General features: G+C 38.0%; 1 protein-coding gene across 1 annotated transcript in view; it reads left to right on the plus strand.

Moving 5' to 3' along the window:
• The window catches only part of LOC150104884 (carbonic anhydrase-related protein 10-like), a 155,771-nt gene that overhangs the window by 97,315 nt on the left and 38,289 nt on the right, over positions 1-20,167 (plus strand). The gene's annotated exons all lie outside the window — the stretch shown is intronic.

Below are 20,167 nucleotides of genomic sequence, written 5' to 3' on the forward strand. Positions count from 1 at the left end.
TACACTATACATACAGTAATCTATATGAAATGCATAAATCACTCTTGCTGGAAAACAACCACGCACTGAACTTTTACGATCAGCAATAATATAAGAACAAACAGACCAGAACAGGGTGAAAAAAAAAAGAGAAGGAAATATTGATCTAATATATCGATTTATATATTGCTGTTTTTCTCTAATCAAAAAGTAGAATTTGTCATAAACCTTAAGTAGACCATATTGTGTGAGCAACGAAATGACTGTTGCTAAACATTCTGGAAGTATAAAAAAAATAAAGAAGAAAACGCTTGGATTTTTAAAAAAAAAATCGATATAAAAGCTCTAAAATGAACCATAACGATCGCATGCAAGTTAACAATTGAGTTTAACAAGCATTCAGTAATAAACAGATCATCTGCAGGTAAATAATTCAAAAATCACAACAAACATATCTACAATATTCATTGTTAAGCTCTGCTGATTCTTGCAACAATACAAGTAGATCCATTACTGAGCTCCACTGTGTTTTTCTCTTGTGACGTAGCTTATGACGTTTGCTGGATCATTGTTAAACTCTGCTTATTCTTCAACAATATAAGCGGATCCATTATTGAGTTCTGCTGTGTCTTTCGATTGTGACGTCATTTATAAACTGAATTTTGCTGCAGTTCTCTTATGCTAATATTACTTTATTTGCAGTTAATTACACAAATGGAAATGGAACTAAAAAATAAGCCGGAAATCCGTTTTACTGTTGGAAAGTAAAATCAAAAAGTAATTTCCGGTACATCATCCTTTTCTTAGGATACAAAAGAACAACTAATGGTTGATATTCAACATAGAAGAAGACAAAAACTCTCACACCTTAACAAGTATATTTGCCTTCGAGGAACTCAAATTTATTACGAACCGAACATTTATCTTTTTCACAGAAGTTTGCAGCAAATTTGTAATCAGTACTTGTCTCTTTTCATCAAAGAAATGGCCCTTTTCCTTTATGGGTTTCACAGTGGCGGACACATCTGAATACATTATGCAGCCACTTTTCGGTAAGGTATACGATACAGTAAAAGAACGAAAGACGAAGAGTGTAAGAGAGAGGGAGAGACAGAAAGAAAAAAAAAGGTTACCATTAATCATTTTGAAAACCTTAGAAAGGGGAAAGTTTTTGTGGGTCGCATCTCCTCGAGTGGGATCTCCGTGATCAATGATAACACTTTTCTGTAAGTGCTGCTCTAAGCACTAAACCCTCTTCTAGCAATAAAAAAAAGGGGAAAAAATGGTGAACGGAACAAAAGACACGTTGTTATCTGCTATGTGTGAGATGCATCTTAATGGTAGGACTACAGGTGAAAAACACCTCCCAGGAGCTGCATGCATGACCACATTCGCATCCTGTATGATGCTGTGCAGAATGCAGCAGCTCTGCATTGCCGTGAAACACATAGCAATCGTGCATTAAGTTCGACACAATTTTCTCCACGCTTCAATCAATAATATTGTTAACAACTCAGAGGATAATAACGATGTTGAAAGGAACATTGACATGTAAAAAAAAAGGAAGTCATTTTGCCTCTTTACAAGGCCTTGATATGACCAATCTGGACTTATTTATTTCGTGGGGTTTCTCCCCTTCCTACTCCGTTCCTTAGGACGGGTTGGGCCCTCCTAATGAGGGATTAAGTGTGTATTTTACAGTGCCGTAACGAGGGCGTGGCGAAAGAGGCGTCCGCCACGCGCAACTAGGTTTGGGATGCAAAACGTAAAAAATAAAAATAAATAAATAGGTATAAAAGTCCGCTATTTTATATATATATATATATATATATATTGTGTTTTTAATTTCTGCAACATACAAATTCTGCAACACACTGCAACTCATTTTGATGGGGTTAATAGTAAGTATAGGATGTTTCAAAAAGAATGACCCGATTTCAAATAATTATATTTAATGAGACGCCATCTTCTCATTAACTAAGTAGCGGCTATTGTATACCTAGTAGTAGCATCTAGCAGTCGTCATATCAAACTCTGGGCCAAGGCCGTTCACGTGGTACAAGTCGCATTCATTGGTGGTTCGTGGTTGCAGAGATATACAATTTTCAAATCGGGACATTCGTTTTGAAACATCCTGTATTTAACATATTGCATTTAGTAAAATTTAACTTGTTATATTTAAATTTTTCAAAATATTTGTCATGTTTGGGTTGGGGTAGGGGATCGCAAATTAGTTAGATACTTGCCACAGTGCATACCCTTGTTACTGTACTGGTATTTTATAACTGTAGATCCGTGTGTGTTTACGGGCCGGTTTGCTTGTTCTGAGGGACGAAAAACCCGAGTTTCCAGGTGGAAAAACTCCTCTACCTCCGTATGAGACTGGCTAACTCACCTTCGGTCGAAAGAGACCAGATAAAGGTTCCTCACGTATGGACGGGAATCGAACCCAGTTCTTTCCGACCTAAGGGCTTCGTCTATACCGAATGAGCGACGAATCTATCAATCTGGACTACTGTGCATAGATGTCTCCTGGGTTCGTTAGAGGAGTAAAAAAAAAAATGTGGAAAGGGTGCAAAGAAAGATTACAAGGATAATATCAAGATTATAAATGTAGATTACTTGGATAGTAGAGTACGTGGGTCCGCGCGGTTAGCCTAATGGCCTTGCGCTTCGTAACCATATGTCTGGGGAAGGAGTGTCCTAGGCTCTATTCCCGTCGACGACGTGAGGAGCCTAAGGGTCTGCCATAGCCAAGTTAGCCGGTCTTGAACGTGGACAGAAGGGTTTTTTTTTTTTTTTTTTTTTTCAGTTTATCCTGGATTTTTTTTTCATCCCGCAAGCAGGCAAACTGGCCCCGTGAACACACAGCGTGCTGTGTGTTCAGGGGGTACTACAGTCCTGCCATACTAGTCATAGGATGTAGTACGGCAAGGAAGACAACGGGAAACCACCTTGCTCATAGTCATTTCCCTAGATGATGGCGTGTATATAGCTGCCCCTAAACGGTCGAAAGGCTATAACCACAACAAGAGTACGTGGACTGCAGACATTGATAAGCAAGAGAAAGAGAGGTGTGATATGATGGAATATTCTTCCATATGAAATCGGGTAACTCAATGGAGGTTCCTTTTTTTTTTTTTTTTTTTTCCTGAACGGGATTTGAACCCCAGGTCTTTGAGAGGAAGGGAAATTTTGATACCGAGGGAGGTACGGTGATTCTCAAAATAAGTAACTCAAGTCGCAACAAAATCTGAATAAAGAAGAAATATTTATTGTCTATTTATTTATTTTTTTAAATAATATTTGGAAGTATGCTAATAAAAGAATCTCAATGAATAATATCGAGCTGACCATTCAACTTTAATAATAACGGCATTTGATCAAATAATCAAAAATCATCAAAAGAAAAAAAAATAAAAGAACTGCAAATTACGTAATAGCCAATAAATGGGATGATCGTAAAATATGAATAATGAATGTCAAATGGGGGATGATTGCCGTTCTACGGACGACTCCCGTAGGACTCATTGTCTGGTAACAAGGCAACATAATTTCTACTTTCTTCCACGTTCATTAGCAACGCGACTAGTGGGAATGTCACGCGTCCAGTGGAACGCTGCGTTTGGCATAACGCCGTACTGATATTTACTGCATCTTGTTACCGATAATATTAGTGGGTGTTCTGCTGCTTCCTTGACACAACTTTATGAATCGGAAGTGATCTAGTTAAGCGAAGAAAAGAGCGAGGCTCGCGGTTGTCATAGCAACGCATTATATATAACGTGTCTTACAGCCATTTGTGAATTCTGCCAAAAGAGAAAACCTGGATTTTTTTTTTTTTTTTTTTTTGGACACTGGGGGAGGGTAAAAAGAAAGGGGTCGTGAGACGAATTGATAAAATTTTACCGCCATTTACGCAAGATGTTACGAAAAACCAACGATTTTACCGCTAAGGAATTTCTAATAAAAGGAATTCGGGGAATTGAGAATCCGTGTTTGCTCTTTTCTGTGGCAGTTTGTCCTCCTCAGATTTTAAATCTGTTATTGAAATCCGTTAATATTTAATCCCATTCAGATGCTGCTTATCGTAGATTTCGTAATGGGACGTTTTTATTATCTACTTGTTTGACATTGTCGCTAGGTGACAGCACCGAACACACACACACACACACACACACACACACACACACACACACACACACACACACACACACACACACACACACACACACACACACACAAAAAGCCAGCCAAAGAGACTGTAACAATTAAAGTTGCAAACTACTGATTTAAAATTGCCATGGTAATTTCAGATGACATTGTTTAATTCTCTATTGTTGTGCGCGTGCTTTGGTGACAGAAAGAGAACAAAAACCAAGTACAATAATAAGTGTTTTAATGACTTGCTACTTTATTATGGATACAAAGCCATTAACGTCTTGAAAAAAAAAAAAAAAACTCTTCTTCCGAAAATTTCACTTAAAATTTCAAAAAAAAAGTTCACTAATCATTAAAACTTCTCACTTATCAATAATGTATTATTTTTTTTAGATTTTTTATTTTTTTTTTACTGTCTGTATTTTGTTCCGTTCGTGGACACTCAATACACCAACCAGTTATTTCTCTTTCAACTTTCAGTGAAGTATTAAATTGCCATATCTTTTCGCAGACTCCTCTTGGAAGATAGATGATCCTACAGCCACACTCTATCAGCTGTACTGATCAGACTGCTCTTTGACTGATCGATTTCCTTCTCTCGTTGCTCATCTGATCCCGATAAAAACTCGCGTTTTGACAAGGTCTAACTTATGAAACTTCGCTACAACGCAATGAAACCTGTTTCTGCCCTTTCTTGAAAAACAAATTGTGGGGGGGGGGAAGGCATCGAAATCTACAGACGAGTTGTCAAAACGAACCTGGAATAATAATAATTATCCCCCCCCCCCCCCCAAAAAAAAACTTTCTTTCCCGAAAATAATAATAATAATAATAATAACTTGACTATTATGTATATAAACTATTATACTTTTTTTATAATGTTAGTCAAGTTGCTTTTAATTTATCGTCCTACATGTTTCCCCAATTTTTTTCTATCAGCATCTTCAGGGAATACAAAATTAGTAAGCTATATGAAGGTAACAGACTAGGTTATAACTGATGGTTCTAATTCATACAAAAATTAGTATTGTGCGAGACAATGCGCGTGTCTCGGGAACGTGATTTATTTGTTATGACTCATGATGCAATTGTCATGAAAGTTCATTTCTTTGATGTTTAATGATCTGATTAAAGCTTTCCAAATTTCTGGTAAGGTTAGACCTTGATTCTTGTTTAGGTTTTCAGTTGTGCGCGCGAATGTAGATGCTTCCTTGAAGGTTCTTGAATGGTAGTTATCTTCTATATAGGGCATAAGGCTCTTATCCCACTCAATGTGATGGTTGGTAGAGGCAAAGTGGCAAGAAAGGCCTGAAATGTCTTGTCTGTTGTTTCTGACATATCCTATGTGTTCTTTCTTTCTCGTTTCAAAGCTTATAGAGGTCTGACCTACGTAACTAATACCACATGAGCAAGGTATATTATATACTCCAGAGTACTTGTAGAAAGGATGAGGGTCTTTCGGTGATCTTAAAAATTTCCGAATAGTGTTGACCGGCTTGAATGCTACTCTGATATTATGTGGTTTTAGAAGGTTAGCTAATTTTTTGGAAATGCTGCTGACAAACGGAATAGTAATAGTACTGATGTATTTGAGGTCATCACGTTGTCTATGTGGTATATCAGTCAAGAGAATCTTGTTGTAGAGTCTTTTTGGATAACATTTAAAGATAGCTCTCTGGATATTGTAGTTAATTCCGTTTTTAGGTCATCTTGGTCTGTTGTGCACTGTATAGCTCTTTTCTTGAGCATATGGATAATGCTAAGTTTCTGAGCTATATGATGAGACGAGTTGAAATGGAGGTAACGTCCAGTATTTGTAGGTCCAGTATCTATACACAGATAGGTTGACACTATTATTGGTTTGTTTGCCTAGTTTACTTAGTTTGTTTACCTAGGAATGGCAGCTTTCCATCTTTTTCAATTTGTAATGTGAATTTGATGGTATGGTGGAAACTATTGATTTGGTTGAGATAATCCATTAGTTCTTCTTTCGTATGATCCCAAATGAGAAAGATATAATCAACATATCTGTACCAAATTTTCGGTTTTGGAATGATCTGGGATAAGATTTTATCCTCTAGATCTTCCATGAATAAGTCAGCACAATCAGGACAATTAAATAGGTAGATATTTAAACCATCTGACTTTTTTAAAAAGATGTAGAGACAATAGCGTGATCCCAAAATTTCTTCGTCTAAAACAATATTATAAAACTAAAAAAGCTAACATGATTTACTAACAAACTTCGTTTGCACTTCTCAGAGAAAGAATTTGCCATACGAGATTCTTGCTTAGCAAAATAGACTCACAATGCTATAACTTATTCACAGATATCTCTAATAATCTTGACGCAGAGACATGTCAACTATTAGATAATATGATTAGCAACAGTTTTACCAAAACCTTTAACCACAGCAAAAAGACACAAATTGGTAAATTCAACATGCTGTATGATAATCATATCAACTACAAACCGTCTCTATCAGATAACCAAGTGATAATTAACCTATCTAAACACGTTTTAACAAAACTTGAGATCTCAATTCTCAAAAAAGGATTCAGATTTGCCTTAAAACCCACTGCCATTCCTAATATAGAGTTCATCTGCAACTTAGAAAGCCTTCTCATTGCTACCACTTCCAATAGCTAATGACTTACGTTTAAAAAGCAGCATATTCCTTTCAGCTCCGTCAAGATCTCCTAACACCAACTCTAACCAAATAGAAAGAAGAACGCTTCTCAAATTAAAGAATAATAAAGACATAATGATACTTAAAGCCGACAAAGGCAATGATACAGTTATATTAAATACTAACGATTATGAAGAAAAAATAAAAAATCTATTATCTGACACGTCTGTCTATGAAGTTCTCAGTACGGATCCTACCCTAAAAAACCATAATGACACCAATGAACTATTACGTGGAATGACTAACTGGCCTATAGAAGTAATATGAAAGCTAAAATCAATGCACCCGTTAACTCCAAGATTGCATGGCGTTCCTAAAATTCATAAAGAAGGTATACCATTACGTACAATAGTTGATGGAATCTATTCTCCTACTTACCAACTGTCCAAGTACCTTGCAAAGATTTTACAACAACACATTCACGTCTCGGATACTTATATTAAAAACTCACAACATTTTATAGATAAATTAAAAAATATCCCTATCTATGAAGAGGATATATTAGCAAGCCTGGACATTACATCTCTGTTTACAAACATTCCAGTGGTTGAAGTCATCAACATCTTAGACAACTCGTTCCCAAGAAACATCACTACTTTGTTCAATCACTGTTTAACTTCTAACTATTTTATTTGGCAAAAAACTGTGTACAAACAACTCACCGGATTAGCCATGGGTAGCTCCCCCCCCTTCTCTCTCTCTCTTTATTGTGCTGACTTATTCATGGAAGATCTAGAGGATAAAATCTTATCTCAGATCATTCCAAAACCTAAAATTTGGTACAGATATGTTGATGATATCTTTCTCATTTGGGATCTAAAGGATCATAAGAAGAACTAAAGGATTACCTCAACCAAATCAATAGTTTCCACCATATCATCAAATTCACATTACAAATTGAAAAAGATGGAAAACTGCCATTCCTAGGTAAACAAACTAAGTAAACTAAGCAAACAAACCAATAATAGTGTCAACCTATCTGTGTATAGAAAACCTACAAATACTAGACGTTACCTACATTTCAACTCGTCTCATCATATAGCTCAGAAACTTAGCATTATCCATATGCTCAAGAAAAGAGCTATACAGTGCACAACAGACCAAGATGACCTAAAAACGGAATTAACTACGATATCCAGAGAGCTATCTTTAAATGGTTATCCAAAAAGACTCTACAAGAAGATTCTCTTGACTGATATACCACATAGACAACGTGATGACGTCCAATACATCACAACTATGACTATTCCATTTGTCAGCAGCATTTCCAAAAAATTGGCTAACCTAAAACCACATAATATCAGAGTAGCATTCAAGCCAGTCAACACTATTCGGAAATTTTAAGATCACCGAAAGACCCTCATCCTTTCTACAAGTACTCTGGAGTATATAATATACCTTGCTCATTTGGTATTAGTTACGTAGGTCAGACCTCTAGAAGCTTCGAAACGAGAAAGAAAGAACACATAGGGTATGTCAGAAACAACAGACAAGACATTTCAGGCCTTTCTTGCCACTTTGCCTCTACCAACCATCACATTGAGTGGGATAAGAGCCTTATGCCCTATATAGAAGATAACTACCATTCAACAACCTTCAAGGAAGCAGCTACGGTCGCCCGTTCAATAGGAAAAATAAATAAGAATCAAGGTCTAGCCTTACCAGAAATTTGGAGAGCTTTAATCAGATCATTAAACATCAAAGAAATGAACTTTCATGACAATTACATCATGAGTCATAACAAATAAATCACGTTCCCGAGACACACGCGCATCGTCTCGCACAATACTAATTTTTGTATGAATTAGAACCATCAGTTATAACCTAGTCTGTTACCTTCATATAGCTTACTAGTTTGTATTCCCTGAAGATGCTGATAGAAAAAAATTGGGGAAACATGTAGGGCGATAAAATAAAAGCTACTTGACTAACATTATAAAAAAAGTGTAATAGTTTATAATATTAATAATAATAATTGGTTTTATAGAAATTATATATTGTAGGGACTGTCCCATGAGATAATCTGTTTAGCCTGCATGAAACAAATCACCTATAACTTGATGACGTCATTCAGTAGCCAAGTGGCTCGCTATGGTTGAGCCACTTGGCTACCGATTTTAATTACAATCACGGAATGTAATCTCACACTATTATTTGTTATTTGTTTATGACACCACACACATACACAGAGTTATGCAAATTACTAGACCCAAACCATAGCAACAACAACAACAATTCAAAAGTTAGTTAATATTTATTTATACAGTTAACAGCAAAAACCTCTCCCTCCAGGCTCTTAAACGGATCAGGCCCTTACTATTAATTATTACACTCATGGGCCTCCGCAGAAAATTTTCCGGGGGAGGGGGCAAAGCTTGGAGACAAATAATTACATCAATGAATTTTTATTTAATTATTTAATATTTTGGTTTTTTTTTTTTTTTTTTTTTTTTACAAGTAGATCCCAGAGTGGGCAAGTGCCTCGTTTGCCTCACCCCCTCTGCAGGCGCCCATGATAATATGCTACTCTCGAACCCCCAGTATCTTAGCTGAATGACAATCAAAGACGAGTTATCTGTGTGGACAAAAAATGCTGATGACCAAAAAATGCTGATAACCTCTTCCTTAAATTAGATTATAATTAAATTAGAATAGTTTGTAATAGTTTGTGTATATGCAATAAGGTACCGTTGTTGTGTCATTCTGGAATTTGGGCAAATTTTGATTTTTGTTTTAAATTATTAGCAGTCCAATTTATTTAATCTTAATGACAATGATTGATCGTATTATTAATCGAGTGAAATTGAAAAGGAATCAACAGAGATGCCTTTTGACAGCAAATATCGCATCTTGGAAGGTCAATATGATATTGCAAGATAGAACGGTGGTTGTCGATCGCAGAATGAATATTATGATTTATTCGATGACACCACTAGGGCGAAAGAAAAGAACAATGATGCGTACGTATCATTCTTATTTCAGAGAAAAGCCCACAAAAATTATAAATCAATAGTTTCATTCAGTAACGAATGGGTACACGAAGACAATGGTCAAAACGAGATTGTCAAAGTACCTCAATAAGGAATATTGTCACTCCTTACAGCAATACACACACAACGGTGTTTCATACCGTTAATAATGGTGTCCAGGAACTTTGGAATTCCATTTTGTATAGGAGAATGAAAAAACATGAAATCTGTAATTTAAATATTATAGTTTTAAATATTACTTATAGAATATTAAAGCAAGTTATATAATAAAAGTAAATTATTTGTACATTTTTGTATAACCATAGAATTATGAAAAGATTAACTATATCTATAAATACACCTCTTAGATATTTTGATTACATTATACAAAAGGATTAAAGAAGGAGTGTATGTATATATGGCGGGTGGGAATCGACTGTCAATCTAATACCCTTGGAGGGTAATGGATGGCAATGCTGTAGCCAATGAAGTTCTAACTGAGGCTCGGCTATTGCTGTTACCCTCCTGCCATGATCAGAGCTTCAATAGCACAATAACACCTTATACCTACACTGTCCTCTACAGATAACGGGGAAGATGAAAAGCATTCTTGCTTCGCCCCTTTAAGCCAGTCCTTATTATAAGGATAAGGTATGTATATATTCGTAGTTTAATTATATATTCGTAGTTTAATTATAAGGTTATCGGTTGCATGTGGATGACCTGAAGTGATCAGGAGAATGCAAATGGCGGCTCGCGTATTAGTTCAGTGCGATAGTTTTGAATGATAAATGATATATATATATATATATATATAGAGGTAAGCGTTCATTTTCTGAAATTTCATGTACTATTGATTTGCGCATTTAGATAATCGCTCGATATTGCTGGCAATCCTTTTCATCTGCAATATCCTCTACAAAATTTCCGGGATTTCTAATTGCGATCATAAGCAATTTTCCAATCACTACCTACTAGATATAACAACAAATAAGACAGACATGGATAATATTACTGATCTGCTAGAGCATCTAAACAAAGAGCAAGCATTAAAATTGTTTAAATTACTGCTTAAAAAATTTGATACTGAATGGCCAGGTTTGCTAAACTTGTACACACAGCCGGAAGAATCCGATGATATGGAGGGCGAAGTGGAAGAGATCAATGACACATCCATCTCCCTGCCCGAGAGCCTCAGTCAGACGGTCTTCACAGGAGAACAGACGGGCAAGAGACGTAGAATCGAGGATGATCATGTGGAAAACGAAACACCCTCACAAATAGTCCCTGAAAAAAGGGAAAAGGTCCCCCCGGTAATTCTCCGTGAAAAGGAAAAATGGACCACAGTTGCAAGAAACCTGAGAGAACATCAAATTGGATACTCCTGGGCCAGAAACACTGACGAAGGTGTAAAAATTCAACCAACAACAGTCACGGACTACAGAGGAATAACAAAAATGATGGATAACAACAAACTACAGTACCACACCTTCGCACTAAGCAGCGAAAGAAATCTAAAGGTTGTACTGCGAGGTGTCACCGAAGGCATTACCTCCGAGGAGATCGCGGCTGACCTTACCCAGCAGAGCCTAACACCTATCAAAGCCAGCCGGATGTACAGATCCGATAAACAACCGATGCCATTAGTATTGGTTGAGATACAGAACACACAAAGACAAATTTATGACATAACTGCGGTCTGTGGACTTAAAATATCAACAGAGCCACTCTGGAAAAGGGCATCAGCAGGGCAATGCCATCGTTGCCAAAAGTTTGGCCATGCCCAAAGACTCTGTAAAGCCGAGTTCAGATGCCTGAAGTGTGGCGAGAAGCATCAAACATTACATGCACAAAAGCAAGAACCACACCAGCCAACTGTGGAGGTCCCCACCCAGCAAACTACAAAGGATGCAGCCACCATCCCAGAAATCACGGAACTACAAGACCCATCCAACCTCCCCCAATCTGGACCACTACTCAAAGCATCTCTGCTGCACAGTCATCAAACCACCAAAACCCAATCCATAAAAGTCAGGAAAGGGCTCAACCTTCCACCAAGACTTATGCAGAAGCAGCCCGCCCAAAGGACACAATACAAAGCAATCAAATAGGCTCCAACATCACAGCAATACTGACTGCTTCGCTAGCCACTATGCTGCAGGAATTCAGCAGAACAAACCCAACTCCATCCTCCACAAAGAGATTCCTGCAAGGAACCCATTCCATACTCACAGCACTCAACTATGAATAAAACAAAAGTAAAACCTAACTCGCTTCTAATTGCAGCCTGGAATTCCAATGGCCTCACCAACAAAACATTAGAACTGCAGGAATTCGCACAAAGACACAACCCGGATATAATGCTGATCAACGAGACCCACCTAAGACCTGCCAACAACCCAAAAGTGAGAGCATACACAATATACCGAACGAATAGACTCAGCTCCAGAGGGGGAGGCACTGCCATCTACATCAAACCATACCTCCACCACAATGCAATATCCAACCCACAGACTACAAACCTGGAAACCACAGGAATACAAGTCCACACAAACAATGTTGGAAGCCTCAAGATATTTGCTGCCTACAACTCACCAAGCAATCCTCTACTGAGAACAGACCTGGATGCAGTCCTCGGCACCACAGACCCCACCATCATAGTAGGTGACTTGAACGCCAAACACAGCATGGTTCAGCACCACCAACAACAGAAGTGGTCGCATACTACACAACTATTCAACACTTAACTCAGTTGTGGTAGCAGGATCCACTGAGCACACTCATTACAGCCCTCATGGCAGATCAGATGTACTTGACATAGCTATCCTTAGAAACATCAGTTATCAATACAAACTAGAGACGCTCAATGAACTATCATCCGACCACAACCCAATCCTGATCAAACTTGGCACGCAAGACCAACTGACTCACCAGCACACCTTCATATCGTGGAATAGGCTAGCTAAAATCCTACCAAAATACATTGGTCCTGTACCAATCATCCACAAAAAAAAGAAGAAATAGATGAAGCAATAAGCAATTTAACAAGCTAAATTAAAAAAGCACTAGAAACAGTCACCAAAACCACAACCAACCACCCATCCGGTCGGCTCACAGAAAACATAATGGACCTCATCAGAACAAAAAACAAAGCCAGGAAAAGATACCACAACACAAGAGCCCCACAGGACAAGAAAACTCTGAACAAGTTGAACAATCAAGTCAGAAAAGCACTTCAAATCCACAGGAACCAGGATTGGGACAATAAACTATCATCACTCAACCCAGAAGATCACACAATATGGAAATTTCTGAAGATTCTGCGCACTAAACACAATCCCCTACCGCCCATGCAAACTGCTCATGGAACGGCGCACACTGATAAAGAAAAAGCAGAAGCAATAGCAGAAAACCTAGAAAAACAATGCAGCCCGTCATATGATAATATAAACATCACCCATATATATAAAGTCCACCAGCAGGTCAAGCGTACCTTAAGTCAGTCCGAAGACAAACCAGCCAGCATCACCCCCACTACTCCAGTTGAAATAACCAACTTCATAAAACATCTAAACAACAAAAAAGCTCCAGGGCCAGATGGAATTACTAACAGAATCATCAAATTCCTTCCTAGAAAGGCTATTATACACCTGGTTAACATAACCAATATTGAGGATACAACACTTCCCCTCTGCATGGAAAACAGCAGACATCATACCAATAAAAAAGCCAGGAAACAATCCGCAACTCCCGCAAAGCTACCGTCCAATAAGCCTGCTTTCCAACCTGGGAAAGATTGCTGAAAAAATTATCCTTTCAAGACTACAAGAAAAATCAGACCAAATAGGAATAATTCCAAACGAACAATTCGGCTTCCGGATTGTTCGTTTGGAATTCGGCATCAAGGATTACTCTATAAACTCATTCAGGCCAACATTCCAACAAACCTTACCCGTCTAATAAAATCATACCTCACTGACAGATCCATGCAGATAAAAATAAACGGCACCATCTCAACTAGGCGCAAAATCCTGGCAGGAGTACCACAGGGATCCCTGTTGGCTCCTTTACTTTTCACAATCTACGTGGCGGACATTCCACAGAACCTGAGGACTTCCATTACAGCCATAATGACAAGATCTCTCCGCCCACACCTGGCGATCAGTCGTCTCCAGGATACTATCACAAAGCTAGAGAAATGGTTCTCCGACTGGAGGATACAAGTAAACCCCGTCAAAAGCTCAGCTATACTGTTCACCAGACGCAAAGCCTTCATCCAAGATGATATTGAACTTCTCGGGAAAAAGATACCATGGCAGACAGAAGCCAAATACCTTGGAGTACAGCTAGACAAAAAGCTAAATTTCAACAGCCATATCAAGCTCATAGGCACAAAGACATCCAGAACCATAGCCCAACTCTATCCCCTAATCAACCGCAACAGCAAATTGAATAAACGCAACAAGCTGTTATTATATAAGATGGTTATTCGACCAGTAATCACATATGCATCCCCGGCATGGAGTCACACATCCAAATCTAACATCCAGAAACTACAGAGGATACAAAACAAATGCCTGCGGATGATCTTAGACGCCCCATGGTTCGTCAGAAACACGCAGATCCACAGAGAAACCGGAACCCCTGACATCCGTTCTCTCCTTCATGACCATGCGGAAAAGTTCTTCAGCAAGGCACATTCTCATCCCAATCCACTAATCAGACAAGCTTCCAGTTATAGTGAACATGACTATCAAAAACACAAAAGACCCAAGGCAATCCTGCTTTCAGCAGAACAGAGCTAACTCCATAGTTCACAAAGTGCGAGCATAAGTGTCACAACCTCCCCCATCAAGCTTCTCCACACAGATAAAGGGGAAAATAAAAAGCATTTTATGCTTCACCCAGCAAGCCAGTAACGTTGTTGTTGTTGTTGTATGTATATATATATACATATGTATATTTATATATATACATATGTATATATATATAAATATACATAACTTATTTATATTTATATATTCTATATATAAATATAAATATACATATGTATATTTATATATATACATATGTATATATAGGTTACCCTTCAGGGCGGTAGCCGTAGATCCTATTTCGTTTCTCGTTATCTATTGCTTCTCGGCCTTTTGGCTAAGATCAAGTGTTCTGCCTTCTCAAAACGGTGCTTAACTAGCAATTCGTAGTATCTGTTCTTATCCGTTAATATCGGTACGAGTCCCATCGGGGTTCACGATATTTAACCGGAAATTTACAGATCTTCCCAAACCCCGTACAGGGGAAATATTAAACACTTGGTAGTGGTGGGAATAGCCTAGTCCCCCCAACCAACTATGGCTTTGCTGCGTACGCGGACACTCGGAATAGAAGTGGAGGCCGACCTGCATCCCCGATGTTCAGCCAAAGCCCTCATCGAAACAGTGGGTGCCGACCAGATTTTCGGATTTACTCCTTTCGGCAGTGGCCGCTTGCAAGTAGTTGTCAGAAGTATACAAATTAGAGATAAACTACTCGGAGGTTTTGATTGTAATGGGAAAAAAATAGCCCCATTTTTGGTGGGAAGTATCACCAAGTTACTTGGAATCCCCAGATTCCTTTTGGAATATGTTGAAACTGATCTAAAGATTATCCACGACATATTCGGGAAATGGGGCGTAGTACTCAACGTGGAAGCGTTAAATGATGCAGAAAATCCCACATGGAAGTCAGGCGAAGTAACCATCTCCCTCGAGTTGAAAACGCCAGTTCCCAACTTTATTGTCATTGGATCTGCCAGTGTAATGATTAATTACCCTGGCGTAAAGAAACAATGTTTCCGATGTGGTGCCTTCACCCACCTTGGGGCCGACTGCCAGAAAACGAAGTGTAGAAACTGCCTCAAACCAGGCCACAACCTGGATAAGTGTGAGGCAGCTTGCCCTGAAATGTGGTACCACAAAGTGGACATCTGCCCATTAAGAACCCTGGCAGAAATGATGGGAGGTGCCATCACAGCAACACCGCCAAGCAATACAGGAAAGAAAGATTCTCCAAACTTGAAGGCTGCAGCAGAAAGCCACACCATCTAAGGAAAGCCATAAGAAAAAAATGCCGCTACAGAAACCATAGCATCCAAACCCAAGAAAGAGAAGCAAGAAATCCATGAAGAACCAGCCAAAAAACAAGCTCCCACACAGGCTGAAATCACAGGAGAAGAAGAGAAAGAAAATGACACAGAAAATATGGAGGTAAACAGCGCATCCTTCAAAAGACCACTCAGTCCAGAGGAAAAAGGAGATGAAAAAAATAAAACCAGCAGAAACAGAAGAATTAGAGACTCCTCATGCAAAAGCAGGGGAGACTCTAAAGCATCTAGTTAAAGGTATCCCTGGGGTGGCAGAAAAATTTAAAAATGCAATAGTGAGAATAGGGGGGAAACCTGAGCTCTTCCTCCGGGGAAATATGGTCCCAAATTAGTTAGTGCAAAATGGGGTGACTTATTTCTTGAAGACATCAGCAAAATCACCCCTGAGCAAGTACAGGTAGCCCTGGACATAGACGAGGAGGCGGCATCGGCGTTCTTCATAGCTCTCTCCAAATTAGACATGACCAAGGGAAGTGAGGTGGCTAAAAGAATAATGACTGCCCATAACAAACGACAGTCACAATAACCATCCCGTGGTTTTCCCGTCCATAGCTATACTGCTCTCTAGTTCCCACAGGTTGGGGAGGGCTTGAGAACCTGAGAAGCGCAGGCTTACAATGAGGCGGTGCAACTCCTTGAGAGATGCATCACTCAGGCCAGACCCTTCCCCCCACCTTTCTATTTTTGGTTTCCAGTCCTTTCTATAGTTTTGTTTTCTCTGTACTTCATGTTATTGTTTTTGTTACATGTTTCCTTTTAGGATTTTTCCTTTTCTTCTAAAGTGAAAAATCAACGACCGTTTTAGAATCGCCCCTGGGGGGGAAACAGCTAAAACAGGTCAAATGAGGCCTCTTTAACCTACTCTACCACTATGCACTCTATCTTTATTTCCTCTCCTACTCTCTGCTGACTCTCAGCCTATCTTACTCTACAGGCCAATGTGATGAAATTTTGTTGAACTCACAATATATATATATATATATATATATATATATATTTAATCATCGGTAGAGTCACTCACTAACGGGAATGGCTTCCAAAAAAAAAGATCTACTTTAGGGTTTGGAGACAGCTGATTAGGCCGATGTGTTATCTAAATGACCTTCCACAAGTTGACGTGTTTACAAGAAGAAGATGGCAGTCGAGGAGAGAAGCATTTCTCCACGACATCTGACCTCCTTTCTTATACTTCTCTTTTTGTTGTCTGTGTCATGGCTTGAGCTTCTCAACAGAACATGGTTGAGCGATTCGTGAAGTGTGGGATTCAGCGAAGAGTCACTTCAGATGCCCGAGTACATGCAACACTTCTGGATGATGTTATGCTTCCTCCATTAGGATACGTTTGTGAAACAGACCCATGTCACTTTAATACGAGAAATGCTGTCATAATGCAGGTGCTATTAAGACATCGTTTGATGAACATAATAGAAAAGAGATTAATTACTTCCATAGAGTCTCAATAAACATCTTTGAGATGGATTGGAACTCGGACCACATCAGTGCATTCGTAAATAGTAACGTGGACTGGTTATGTCAAACAAACACGTGTTATTTAAATATGTATAATTTAGGTTTCTTTCAAATATAGTGTGTGTGCCTCAATACTTTCAACATACTGTATTTGGAATAATTAATTTTTTCTATAAGCATGTCCCTAAAGTGACTTGGAAATACTTTAAACAATCACCAAAAAAAAGCTGATTGTTCCGACGACAACAAAGGACACTCATCAACAATGGTGCATTATGGGTCGAACAATGTTTTCTCTACACATCAAGGAAACATAATTCGACAACGGCTGTTATTCCCAAACCGAAATGTTTAAAAAAAAAAAAAAAAAAGTCAAAGTGAAATTAGGTTTTATGTGAGTACTCTTCTATCTCATAATCCTTTAATGTTATGCTTCTTGAGATTTTCTTACATGCAGGTAATTTTCTTCTTATGTTTTCGGATGTCCTTAGACGATATGCTATCGACGTTTAATTCCAAAGTGGCCCCCTTTCAAAAAAAAAAAAAAAATCCTTTGCAAAATATTACGTTTATTTTTCTAAATCTTTTTAGTTTAGTACCGAAGCTATTAATCATTGGCAGAAATACAGAATCGTTAATCTTTTCTCTAAGTATACTTTTGCTTCTTTCTAAATGATCTGTCTTTTCGTTTTGCTATAATTTCCCTTCATGTGATCGAGACTGACATTTCATAAAAATATCCGACAGTCATGCCACTCTTAATGTCTCCAAACTTCTTACAGATGGACACTAAATGAGATAAAGGAGTGCACCGTAAGCTCATTTGCATATTTGCAATCTTTATCATACGATAAAAGACTGGTCCTTTTAAAAAGACAGAAGACAGTAAATGGGAAAACACATTGAAATAATTTTGACTTCATTTGTCTTTTTTCTCCCCAAGTCGATTTTTGAAAATCAGTTTACTGATGTCCGTTTACATACTAATTTCTGAACAATGTAATTAATTAATTTTAGATTTGATAATTTTGTAATTATTCAAGACTACATAAAATGTGATTTTTTTTTTGCTTTTTTACATTCATTTTTACCGTTGAATTTCGATGCCATGTCTTTGTGATTACGTTATACTAGATAAAAAAAATCCAAGGATTTTTTTAATCTAGTGCGCATGCGCGTATGCTATCCAACCTGATAATAAGCCAGCAGCATGACCAATAAATTTCAGTCAGTGAACGGATATAAACATCCCTTCCTTTGTAGCAAATCATTGGCCCCTTTAAAAGCATAACGTTTTTTGAATGTGGCTTTCACCCTTCGCGTATTGTAATCGTTCTTAGGCGGTGATTTGAGTGCTGTTGACATAAGGCATTGTGATGTAATAAAGTATTTATACCGATGGGATGTTCGATGTGTTTACAGCGATAGTCGGGAATTGGGTCAAGAGTCAAATAAAAATTAAACAAAAAAAGAGACTTCAAATTGATATATATATATTTTTTATTAAGAAATAGCATTTTAAAAATTAAATACTTGAAAAAGATATATTCGAATGATATAATAAAACTGTGCTGCAAAAATAATATAAAAGCTCTCATTTATCAATGTGATTTTTTTTTATTAATTTCAGTCTTTTTAATAAGAGCAGAATATCTTTGAACACAAAAAGGAAACGGATATAAGGACGCAAATATCGCGCTGCATCATCCTCTAATTGCTATCCGTTACTTGGCTTCATAGAAACCTAATTAATATCACGACAGGATAGTTAATCCGATCTGCTTTCTTCCAGAAACCTAGGATTCTGGAAGAAAATTCATCTTCCACCACCGTATAAAACCAGCTAACTCACCTTCATTTGAAAAGTCTACCAGAGGGATTCGAATTGAGGTCTCCTATCCCAACAGCATCGTCGTTAACTGATTGAACTATGAAAGGTCAGAGAGAAAAATTTTGATTTCTAATCCAAAGCAATTTTTTTTACTCCAGTTACAAAATGGAAACCGTTTTTCCATGTGCTACTAGCGTGTGTGTTTAGTCGTAGTAGTAGCGGCATGAATCAATGGACTCATCGCACCAAGGAATAACATTGCACGATGCGAACACTTCTTTGTACTGATAGCGCTACGTCTGAACACCCCCAGCTTCCTCGAACATTTTTGTAAACGTGCATGTTCAGGTTTATCTATCTGGTTACGAATCTATACTAGTTAAGTGTTGCCTATGAACTTTGACCTTGTTTAGAAATATTTTCTTCGTTATTTGCACAATCAGCCAAACTTATCGGTTTCAAGATGGAGTTCAGTTTCAGTTTAAAAAAATAAATAAATAAAGAGACAGCATTATTTCAAACCCGAATGCAGAAACTATGAAAGTTTCGTAAGTTGACCAGAGAGCTTACGGAAATACATTCACGAGTTGCCCTAACGCGAACCAAATAGAAGACACGATCGCTTGCCCAAGTGTCGATATATTCACATTTTATTGGTCCAATTTTGATAAGGGTTCAATGGCTTGACAGCTGTTTCGAACTGGTTGGTTCTCCTCAGAGACCAGGCAGAAACCTTAAGAGAGCAAAAACTCTCGTTTAGCCATAGAAAGCGAATATATAGACGCTTGGGCGGCGCTTATGTTTTCTAAGTAGTCCGTGCTAAGGCAACTCGTAAATGCCGGTGAGTGTATTCTCGTAAATTCTGTGGTCAAATTTCGTACGAAATTTTCATAGTTTCAACATTCGGTTTTGAAATAATGCCCTA

The sequence above is a fragment of the Typopeltis vanoorti genome, chromosome 7 (assembly GCF_054136105.1).
Source record: "Typopeltis vanoorti isolate ZY-2024b chromosome 7, IOZ_Tvanoo_1.0, whole genome shotgun sequence".
NCBI lineage: Eukaryota > Metazoa > Arthropoda > Arachnida > Uropygi > Thelyphonidae > Typopeltis > Typopeltis vanoorti.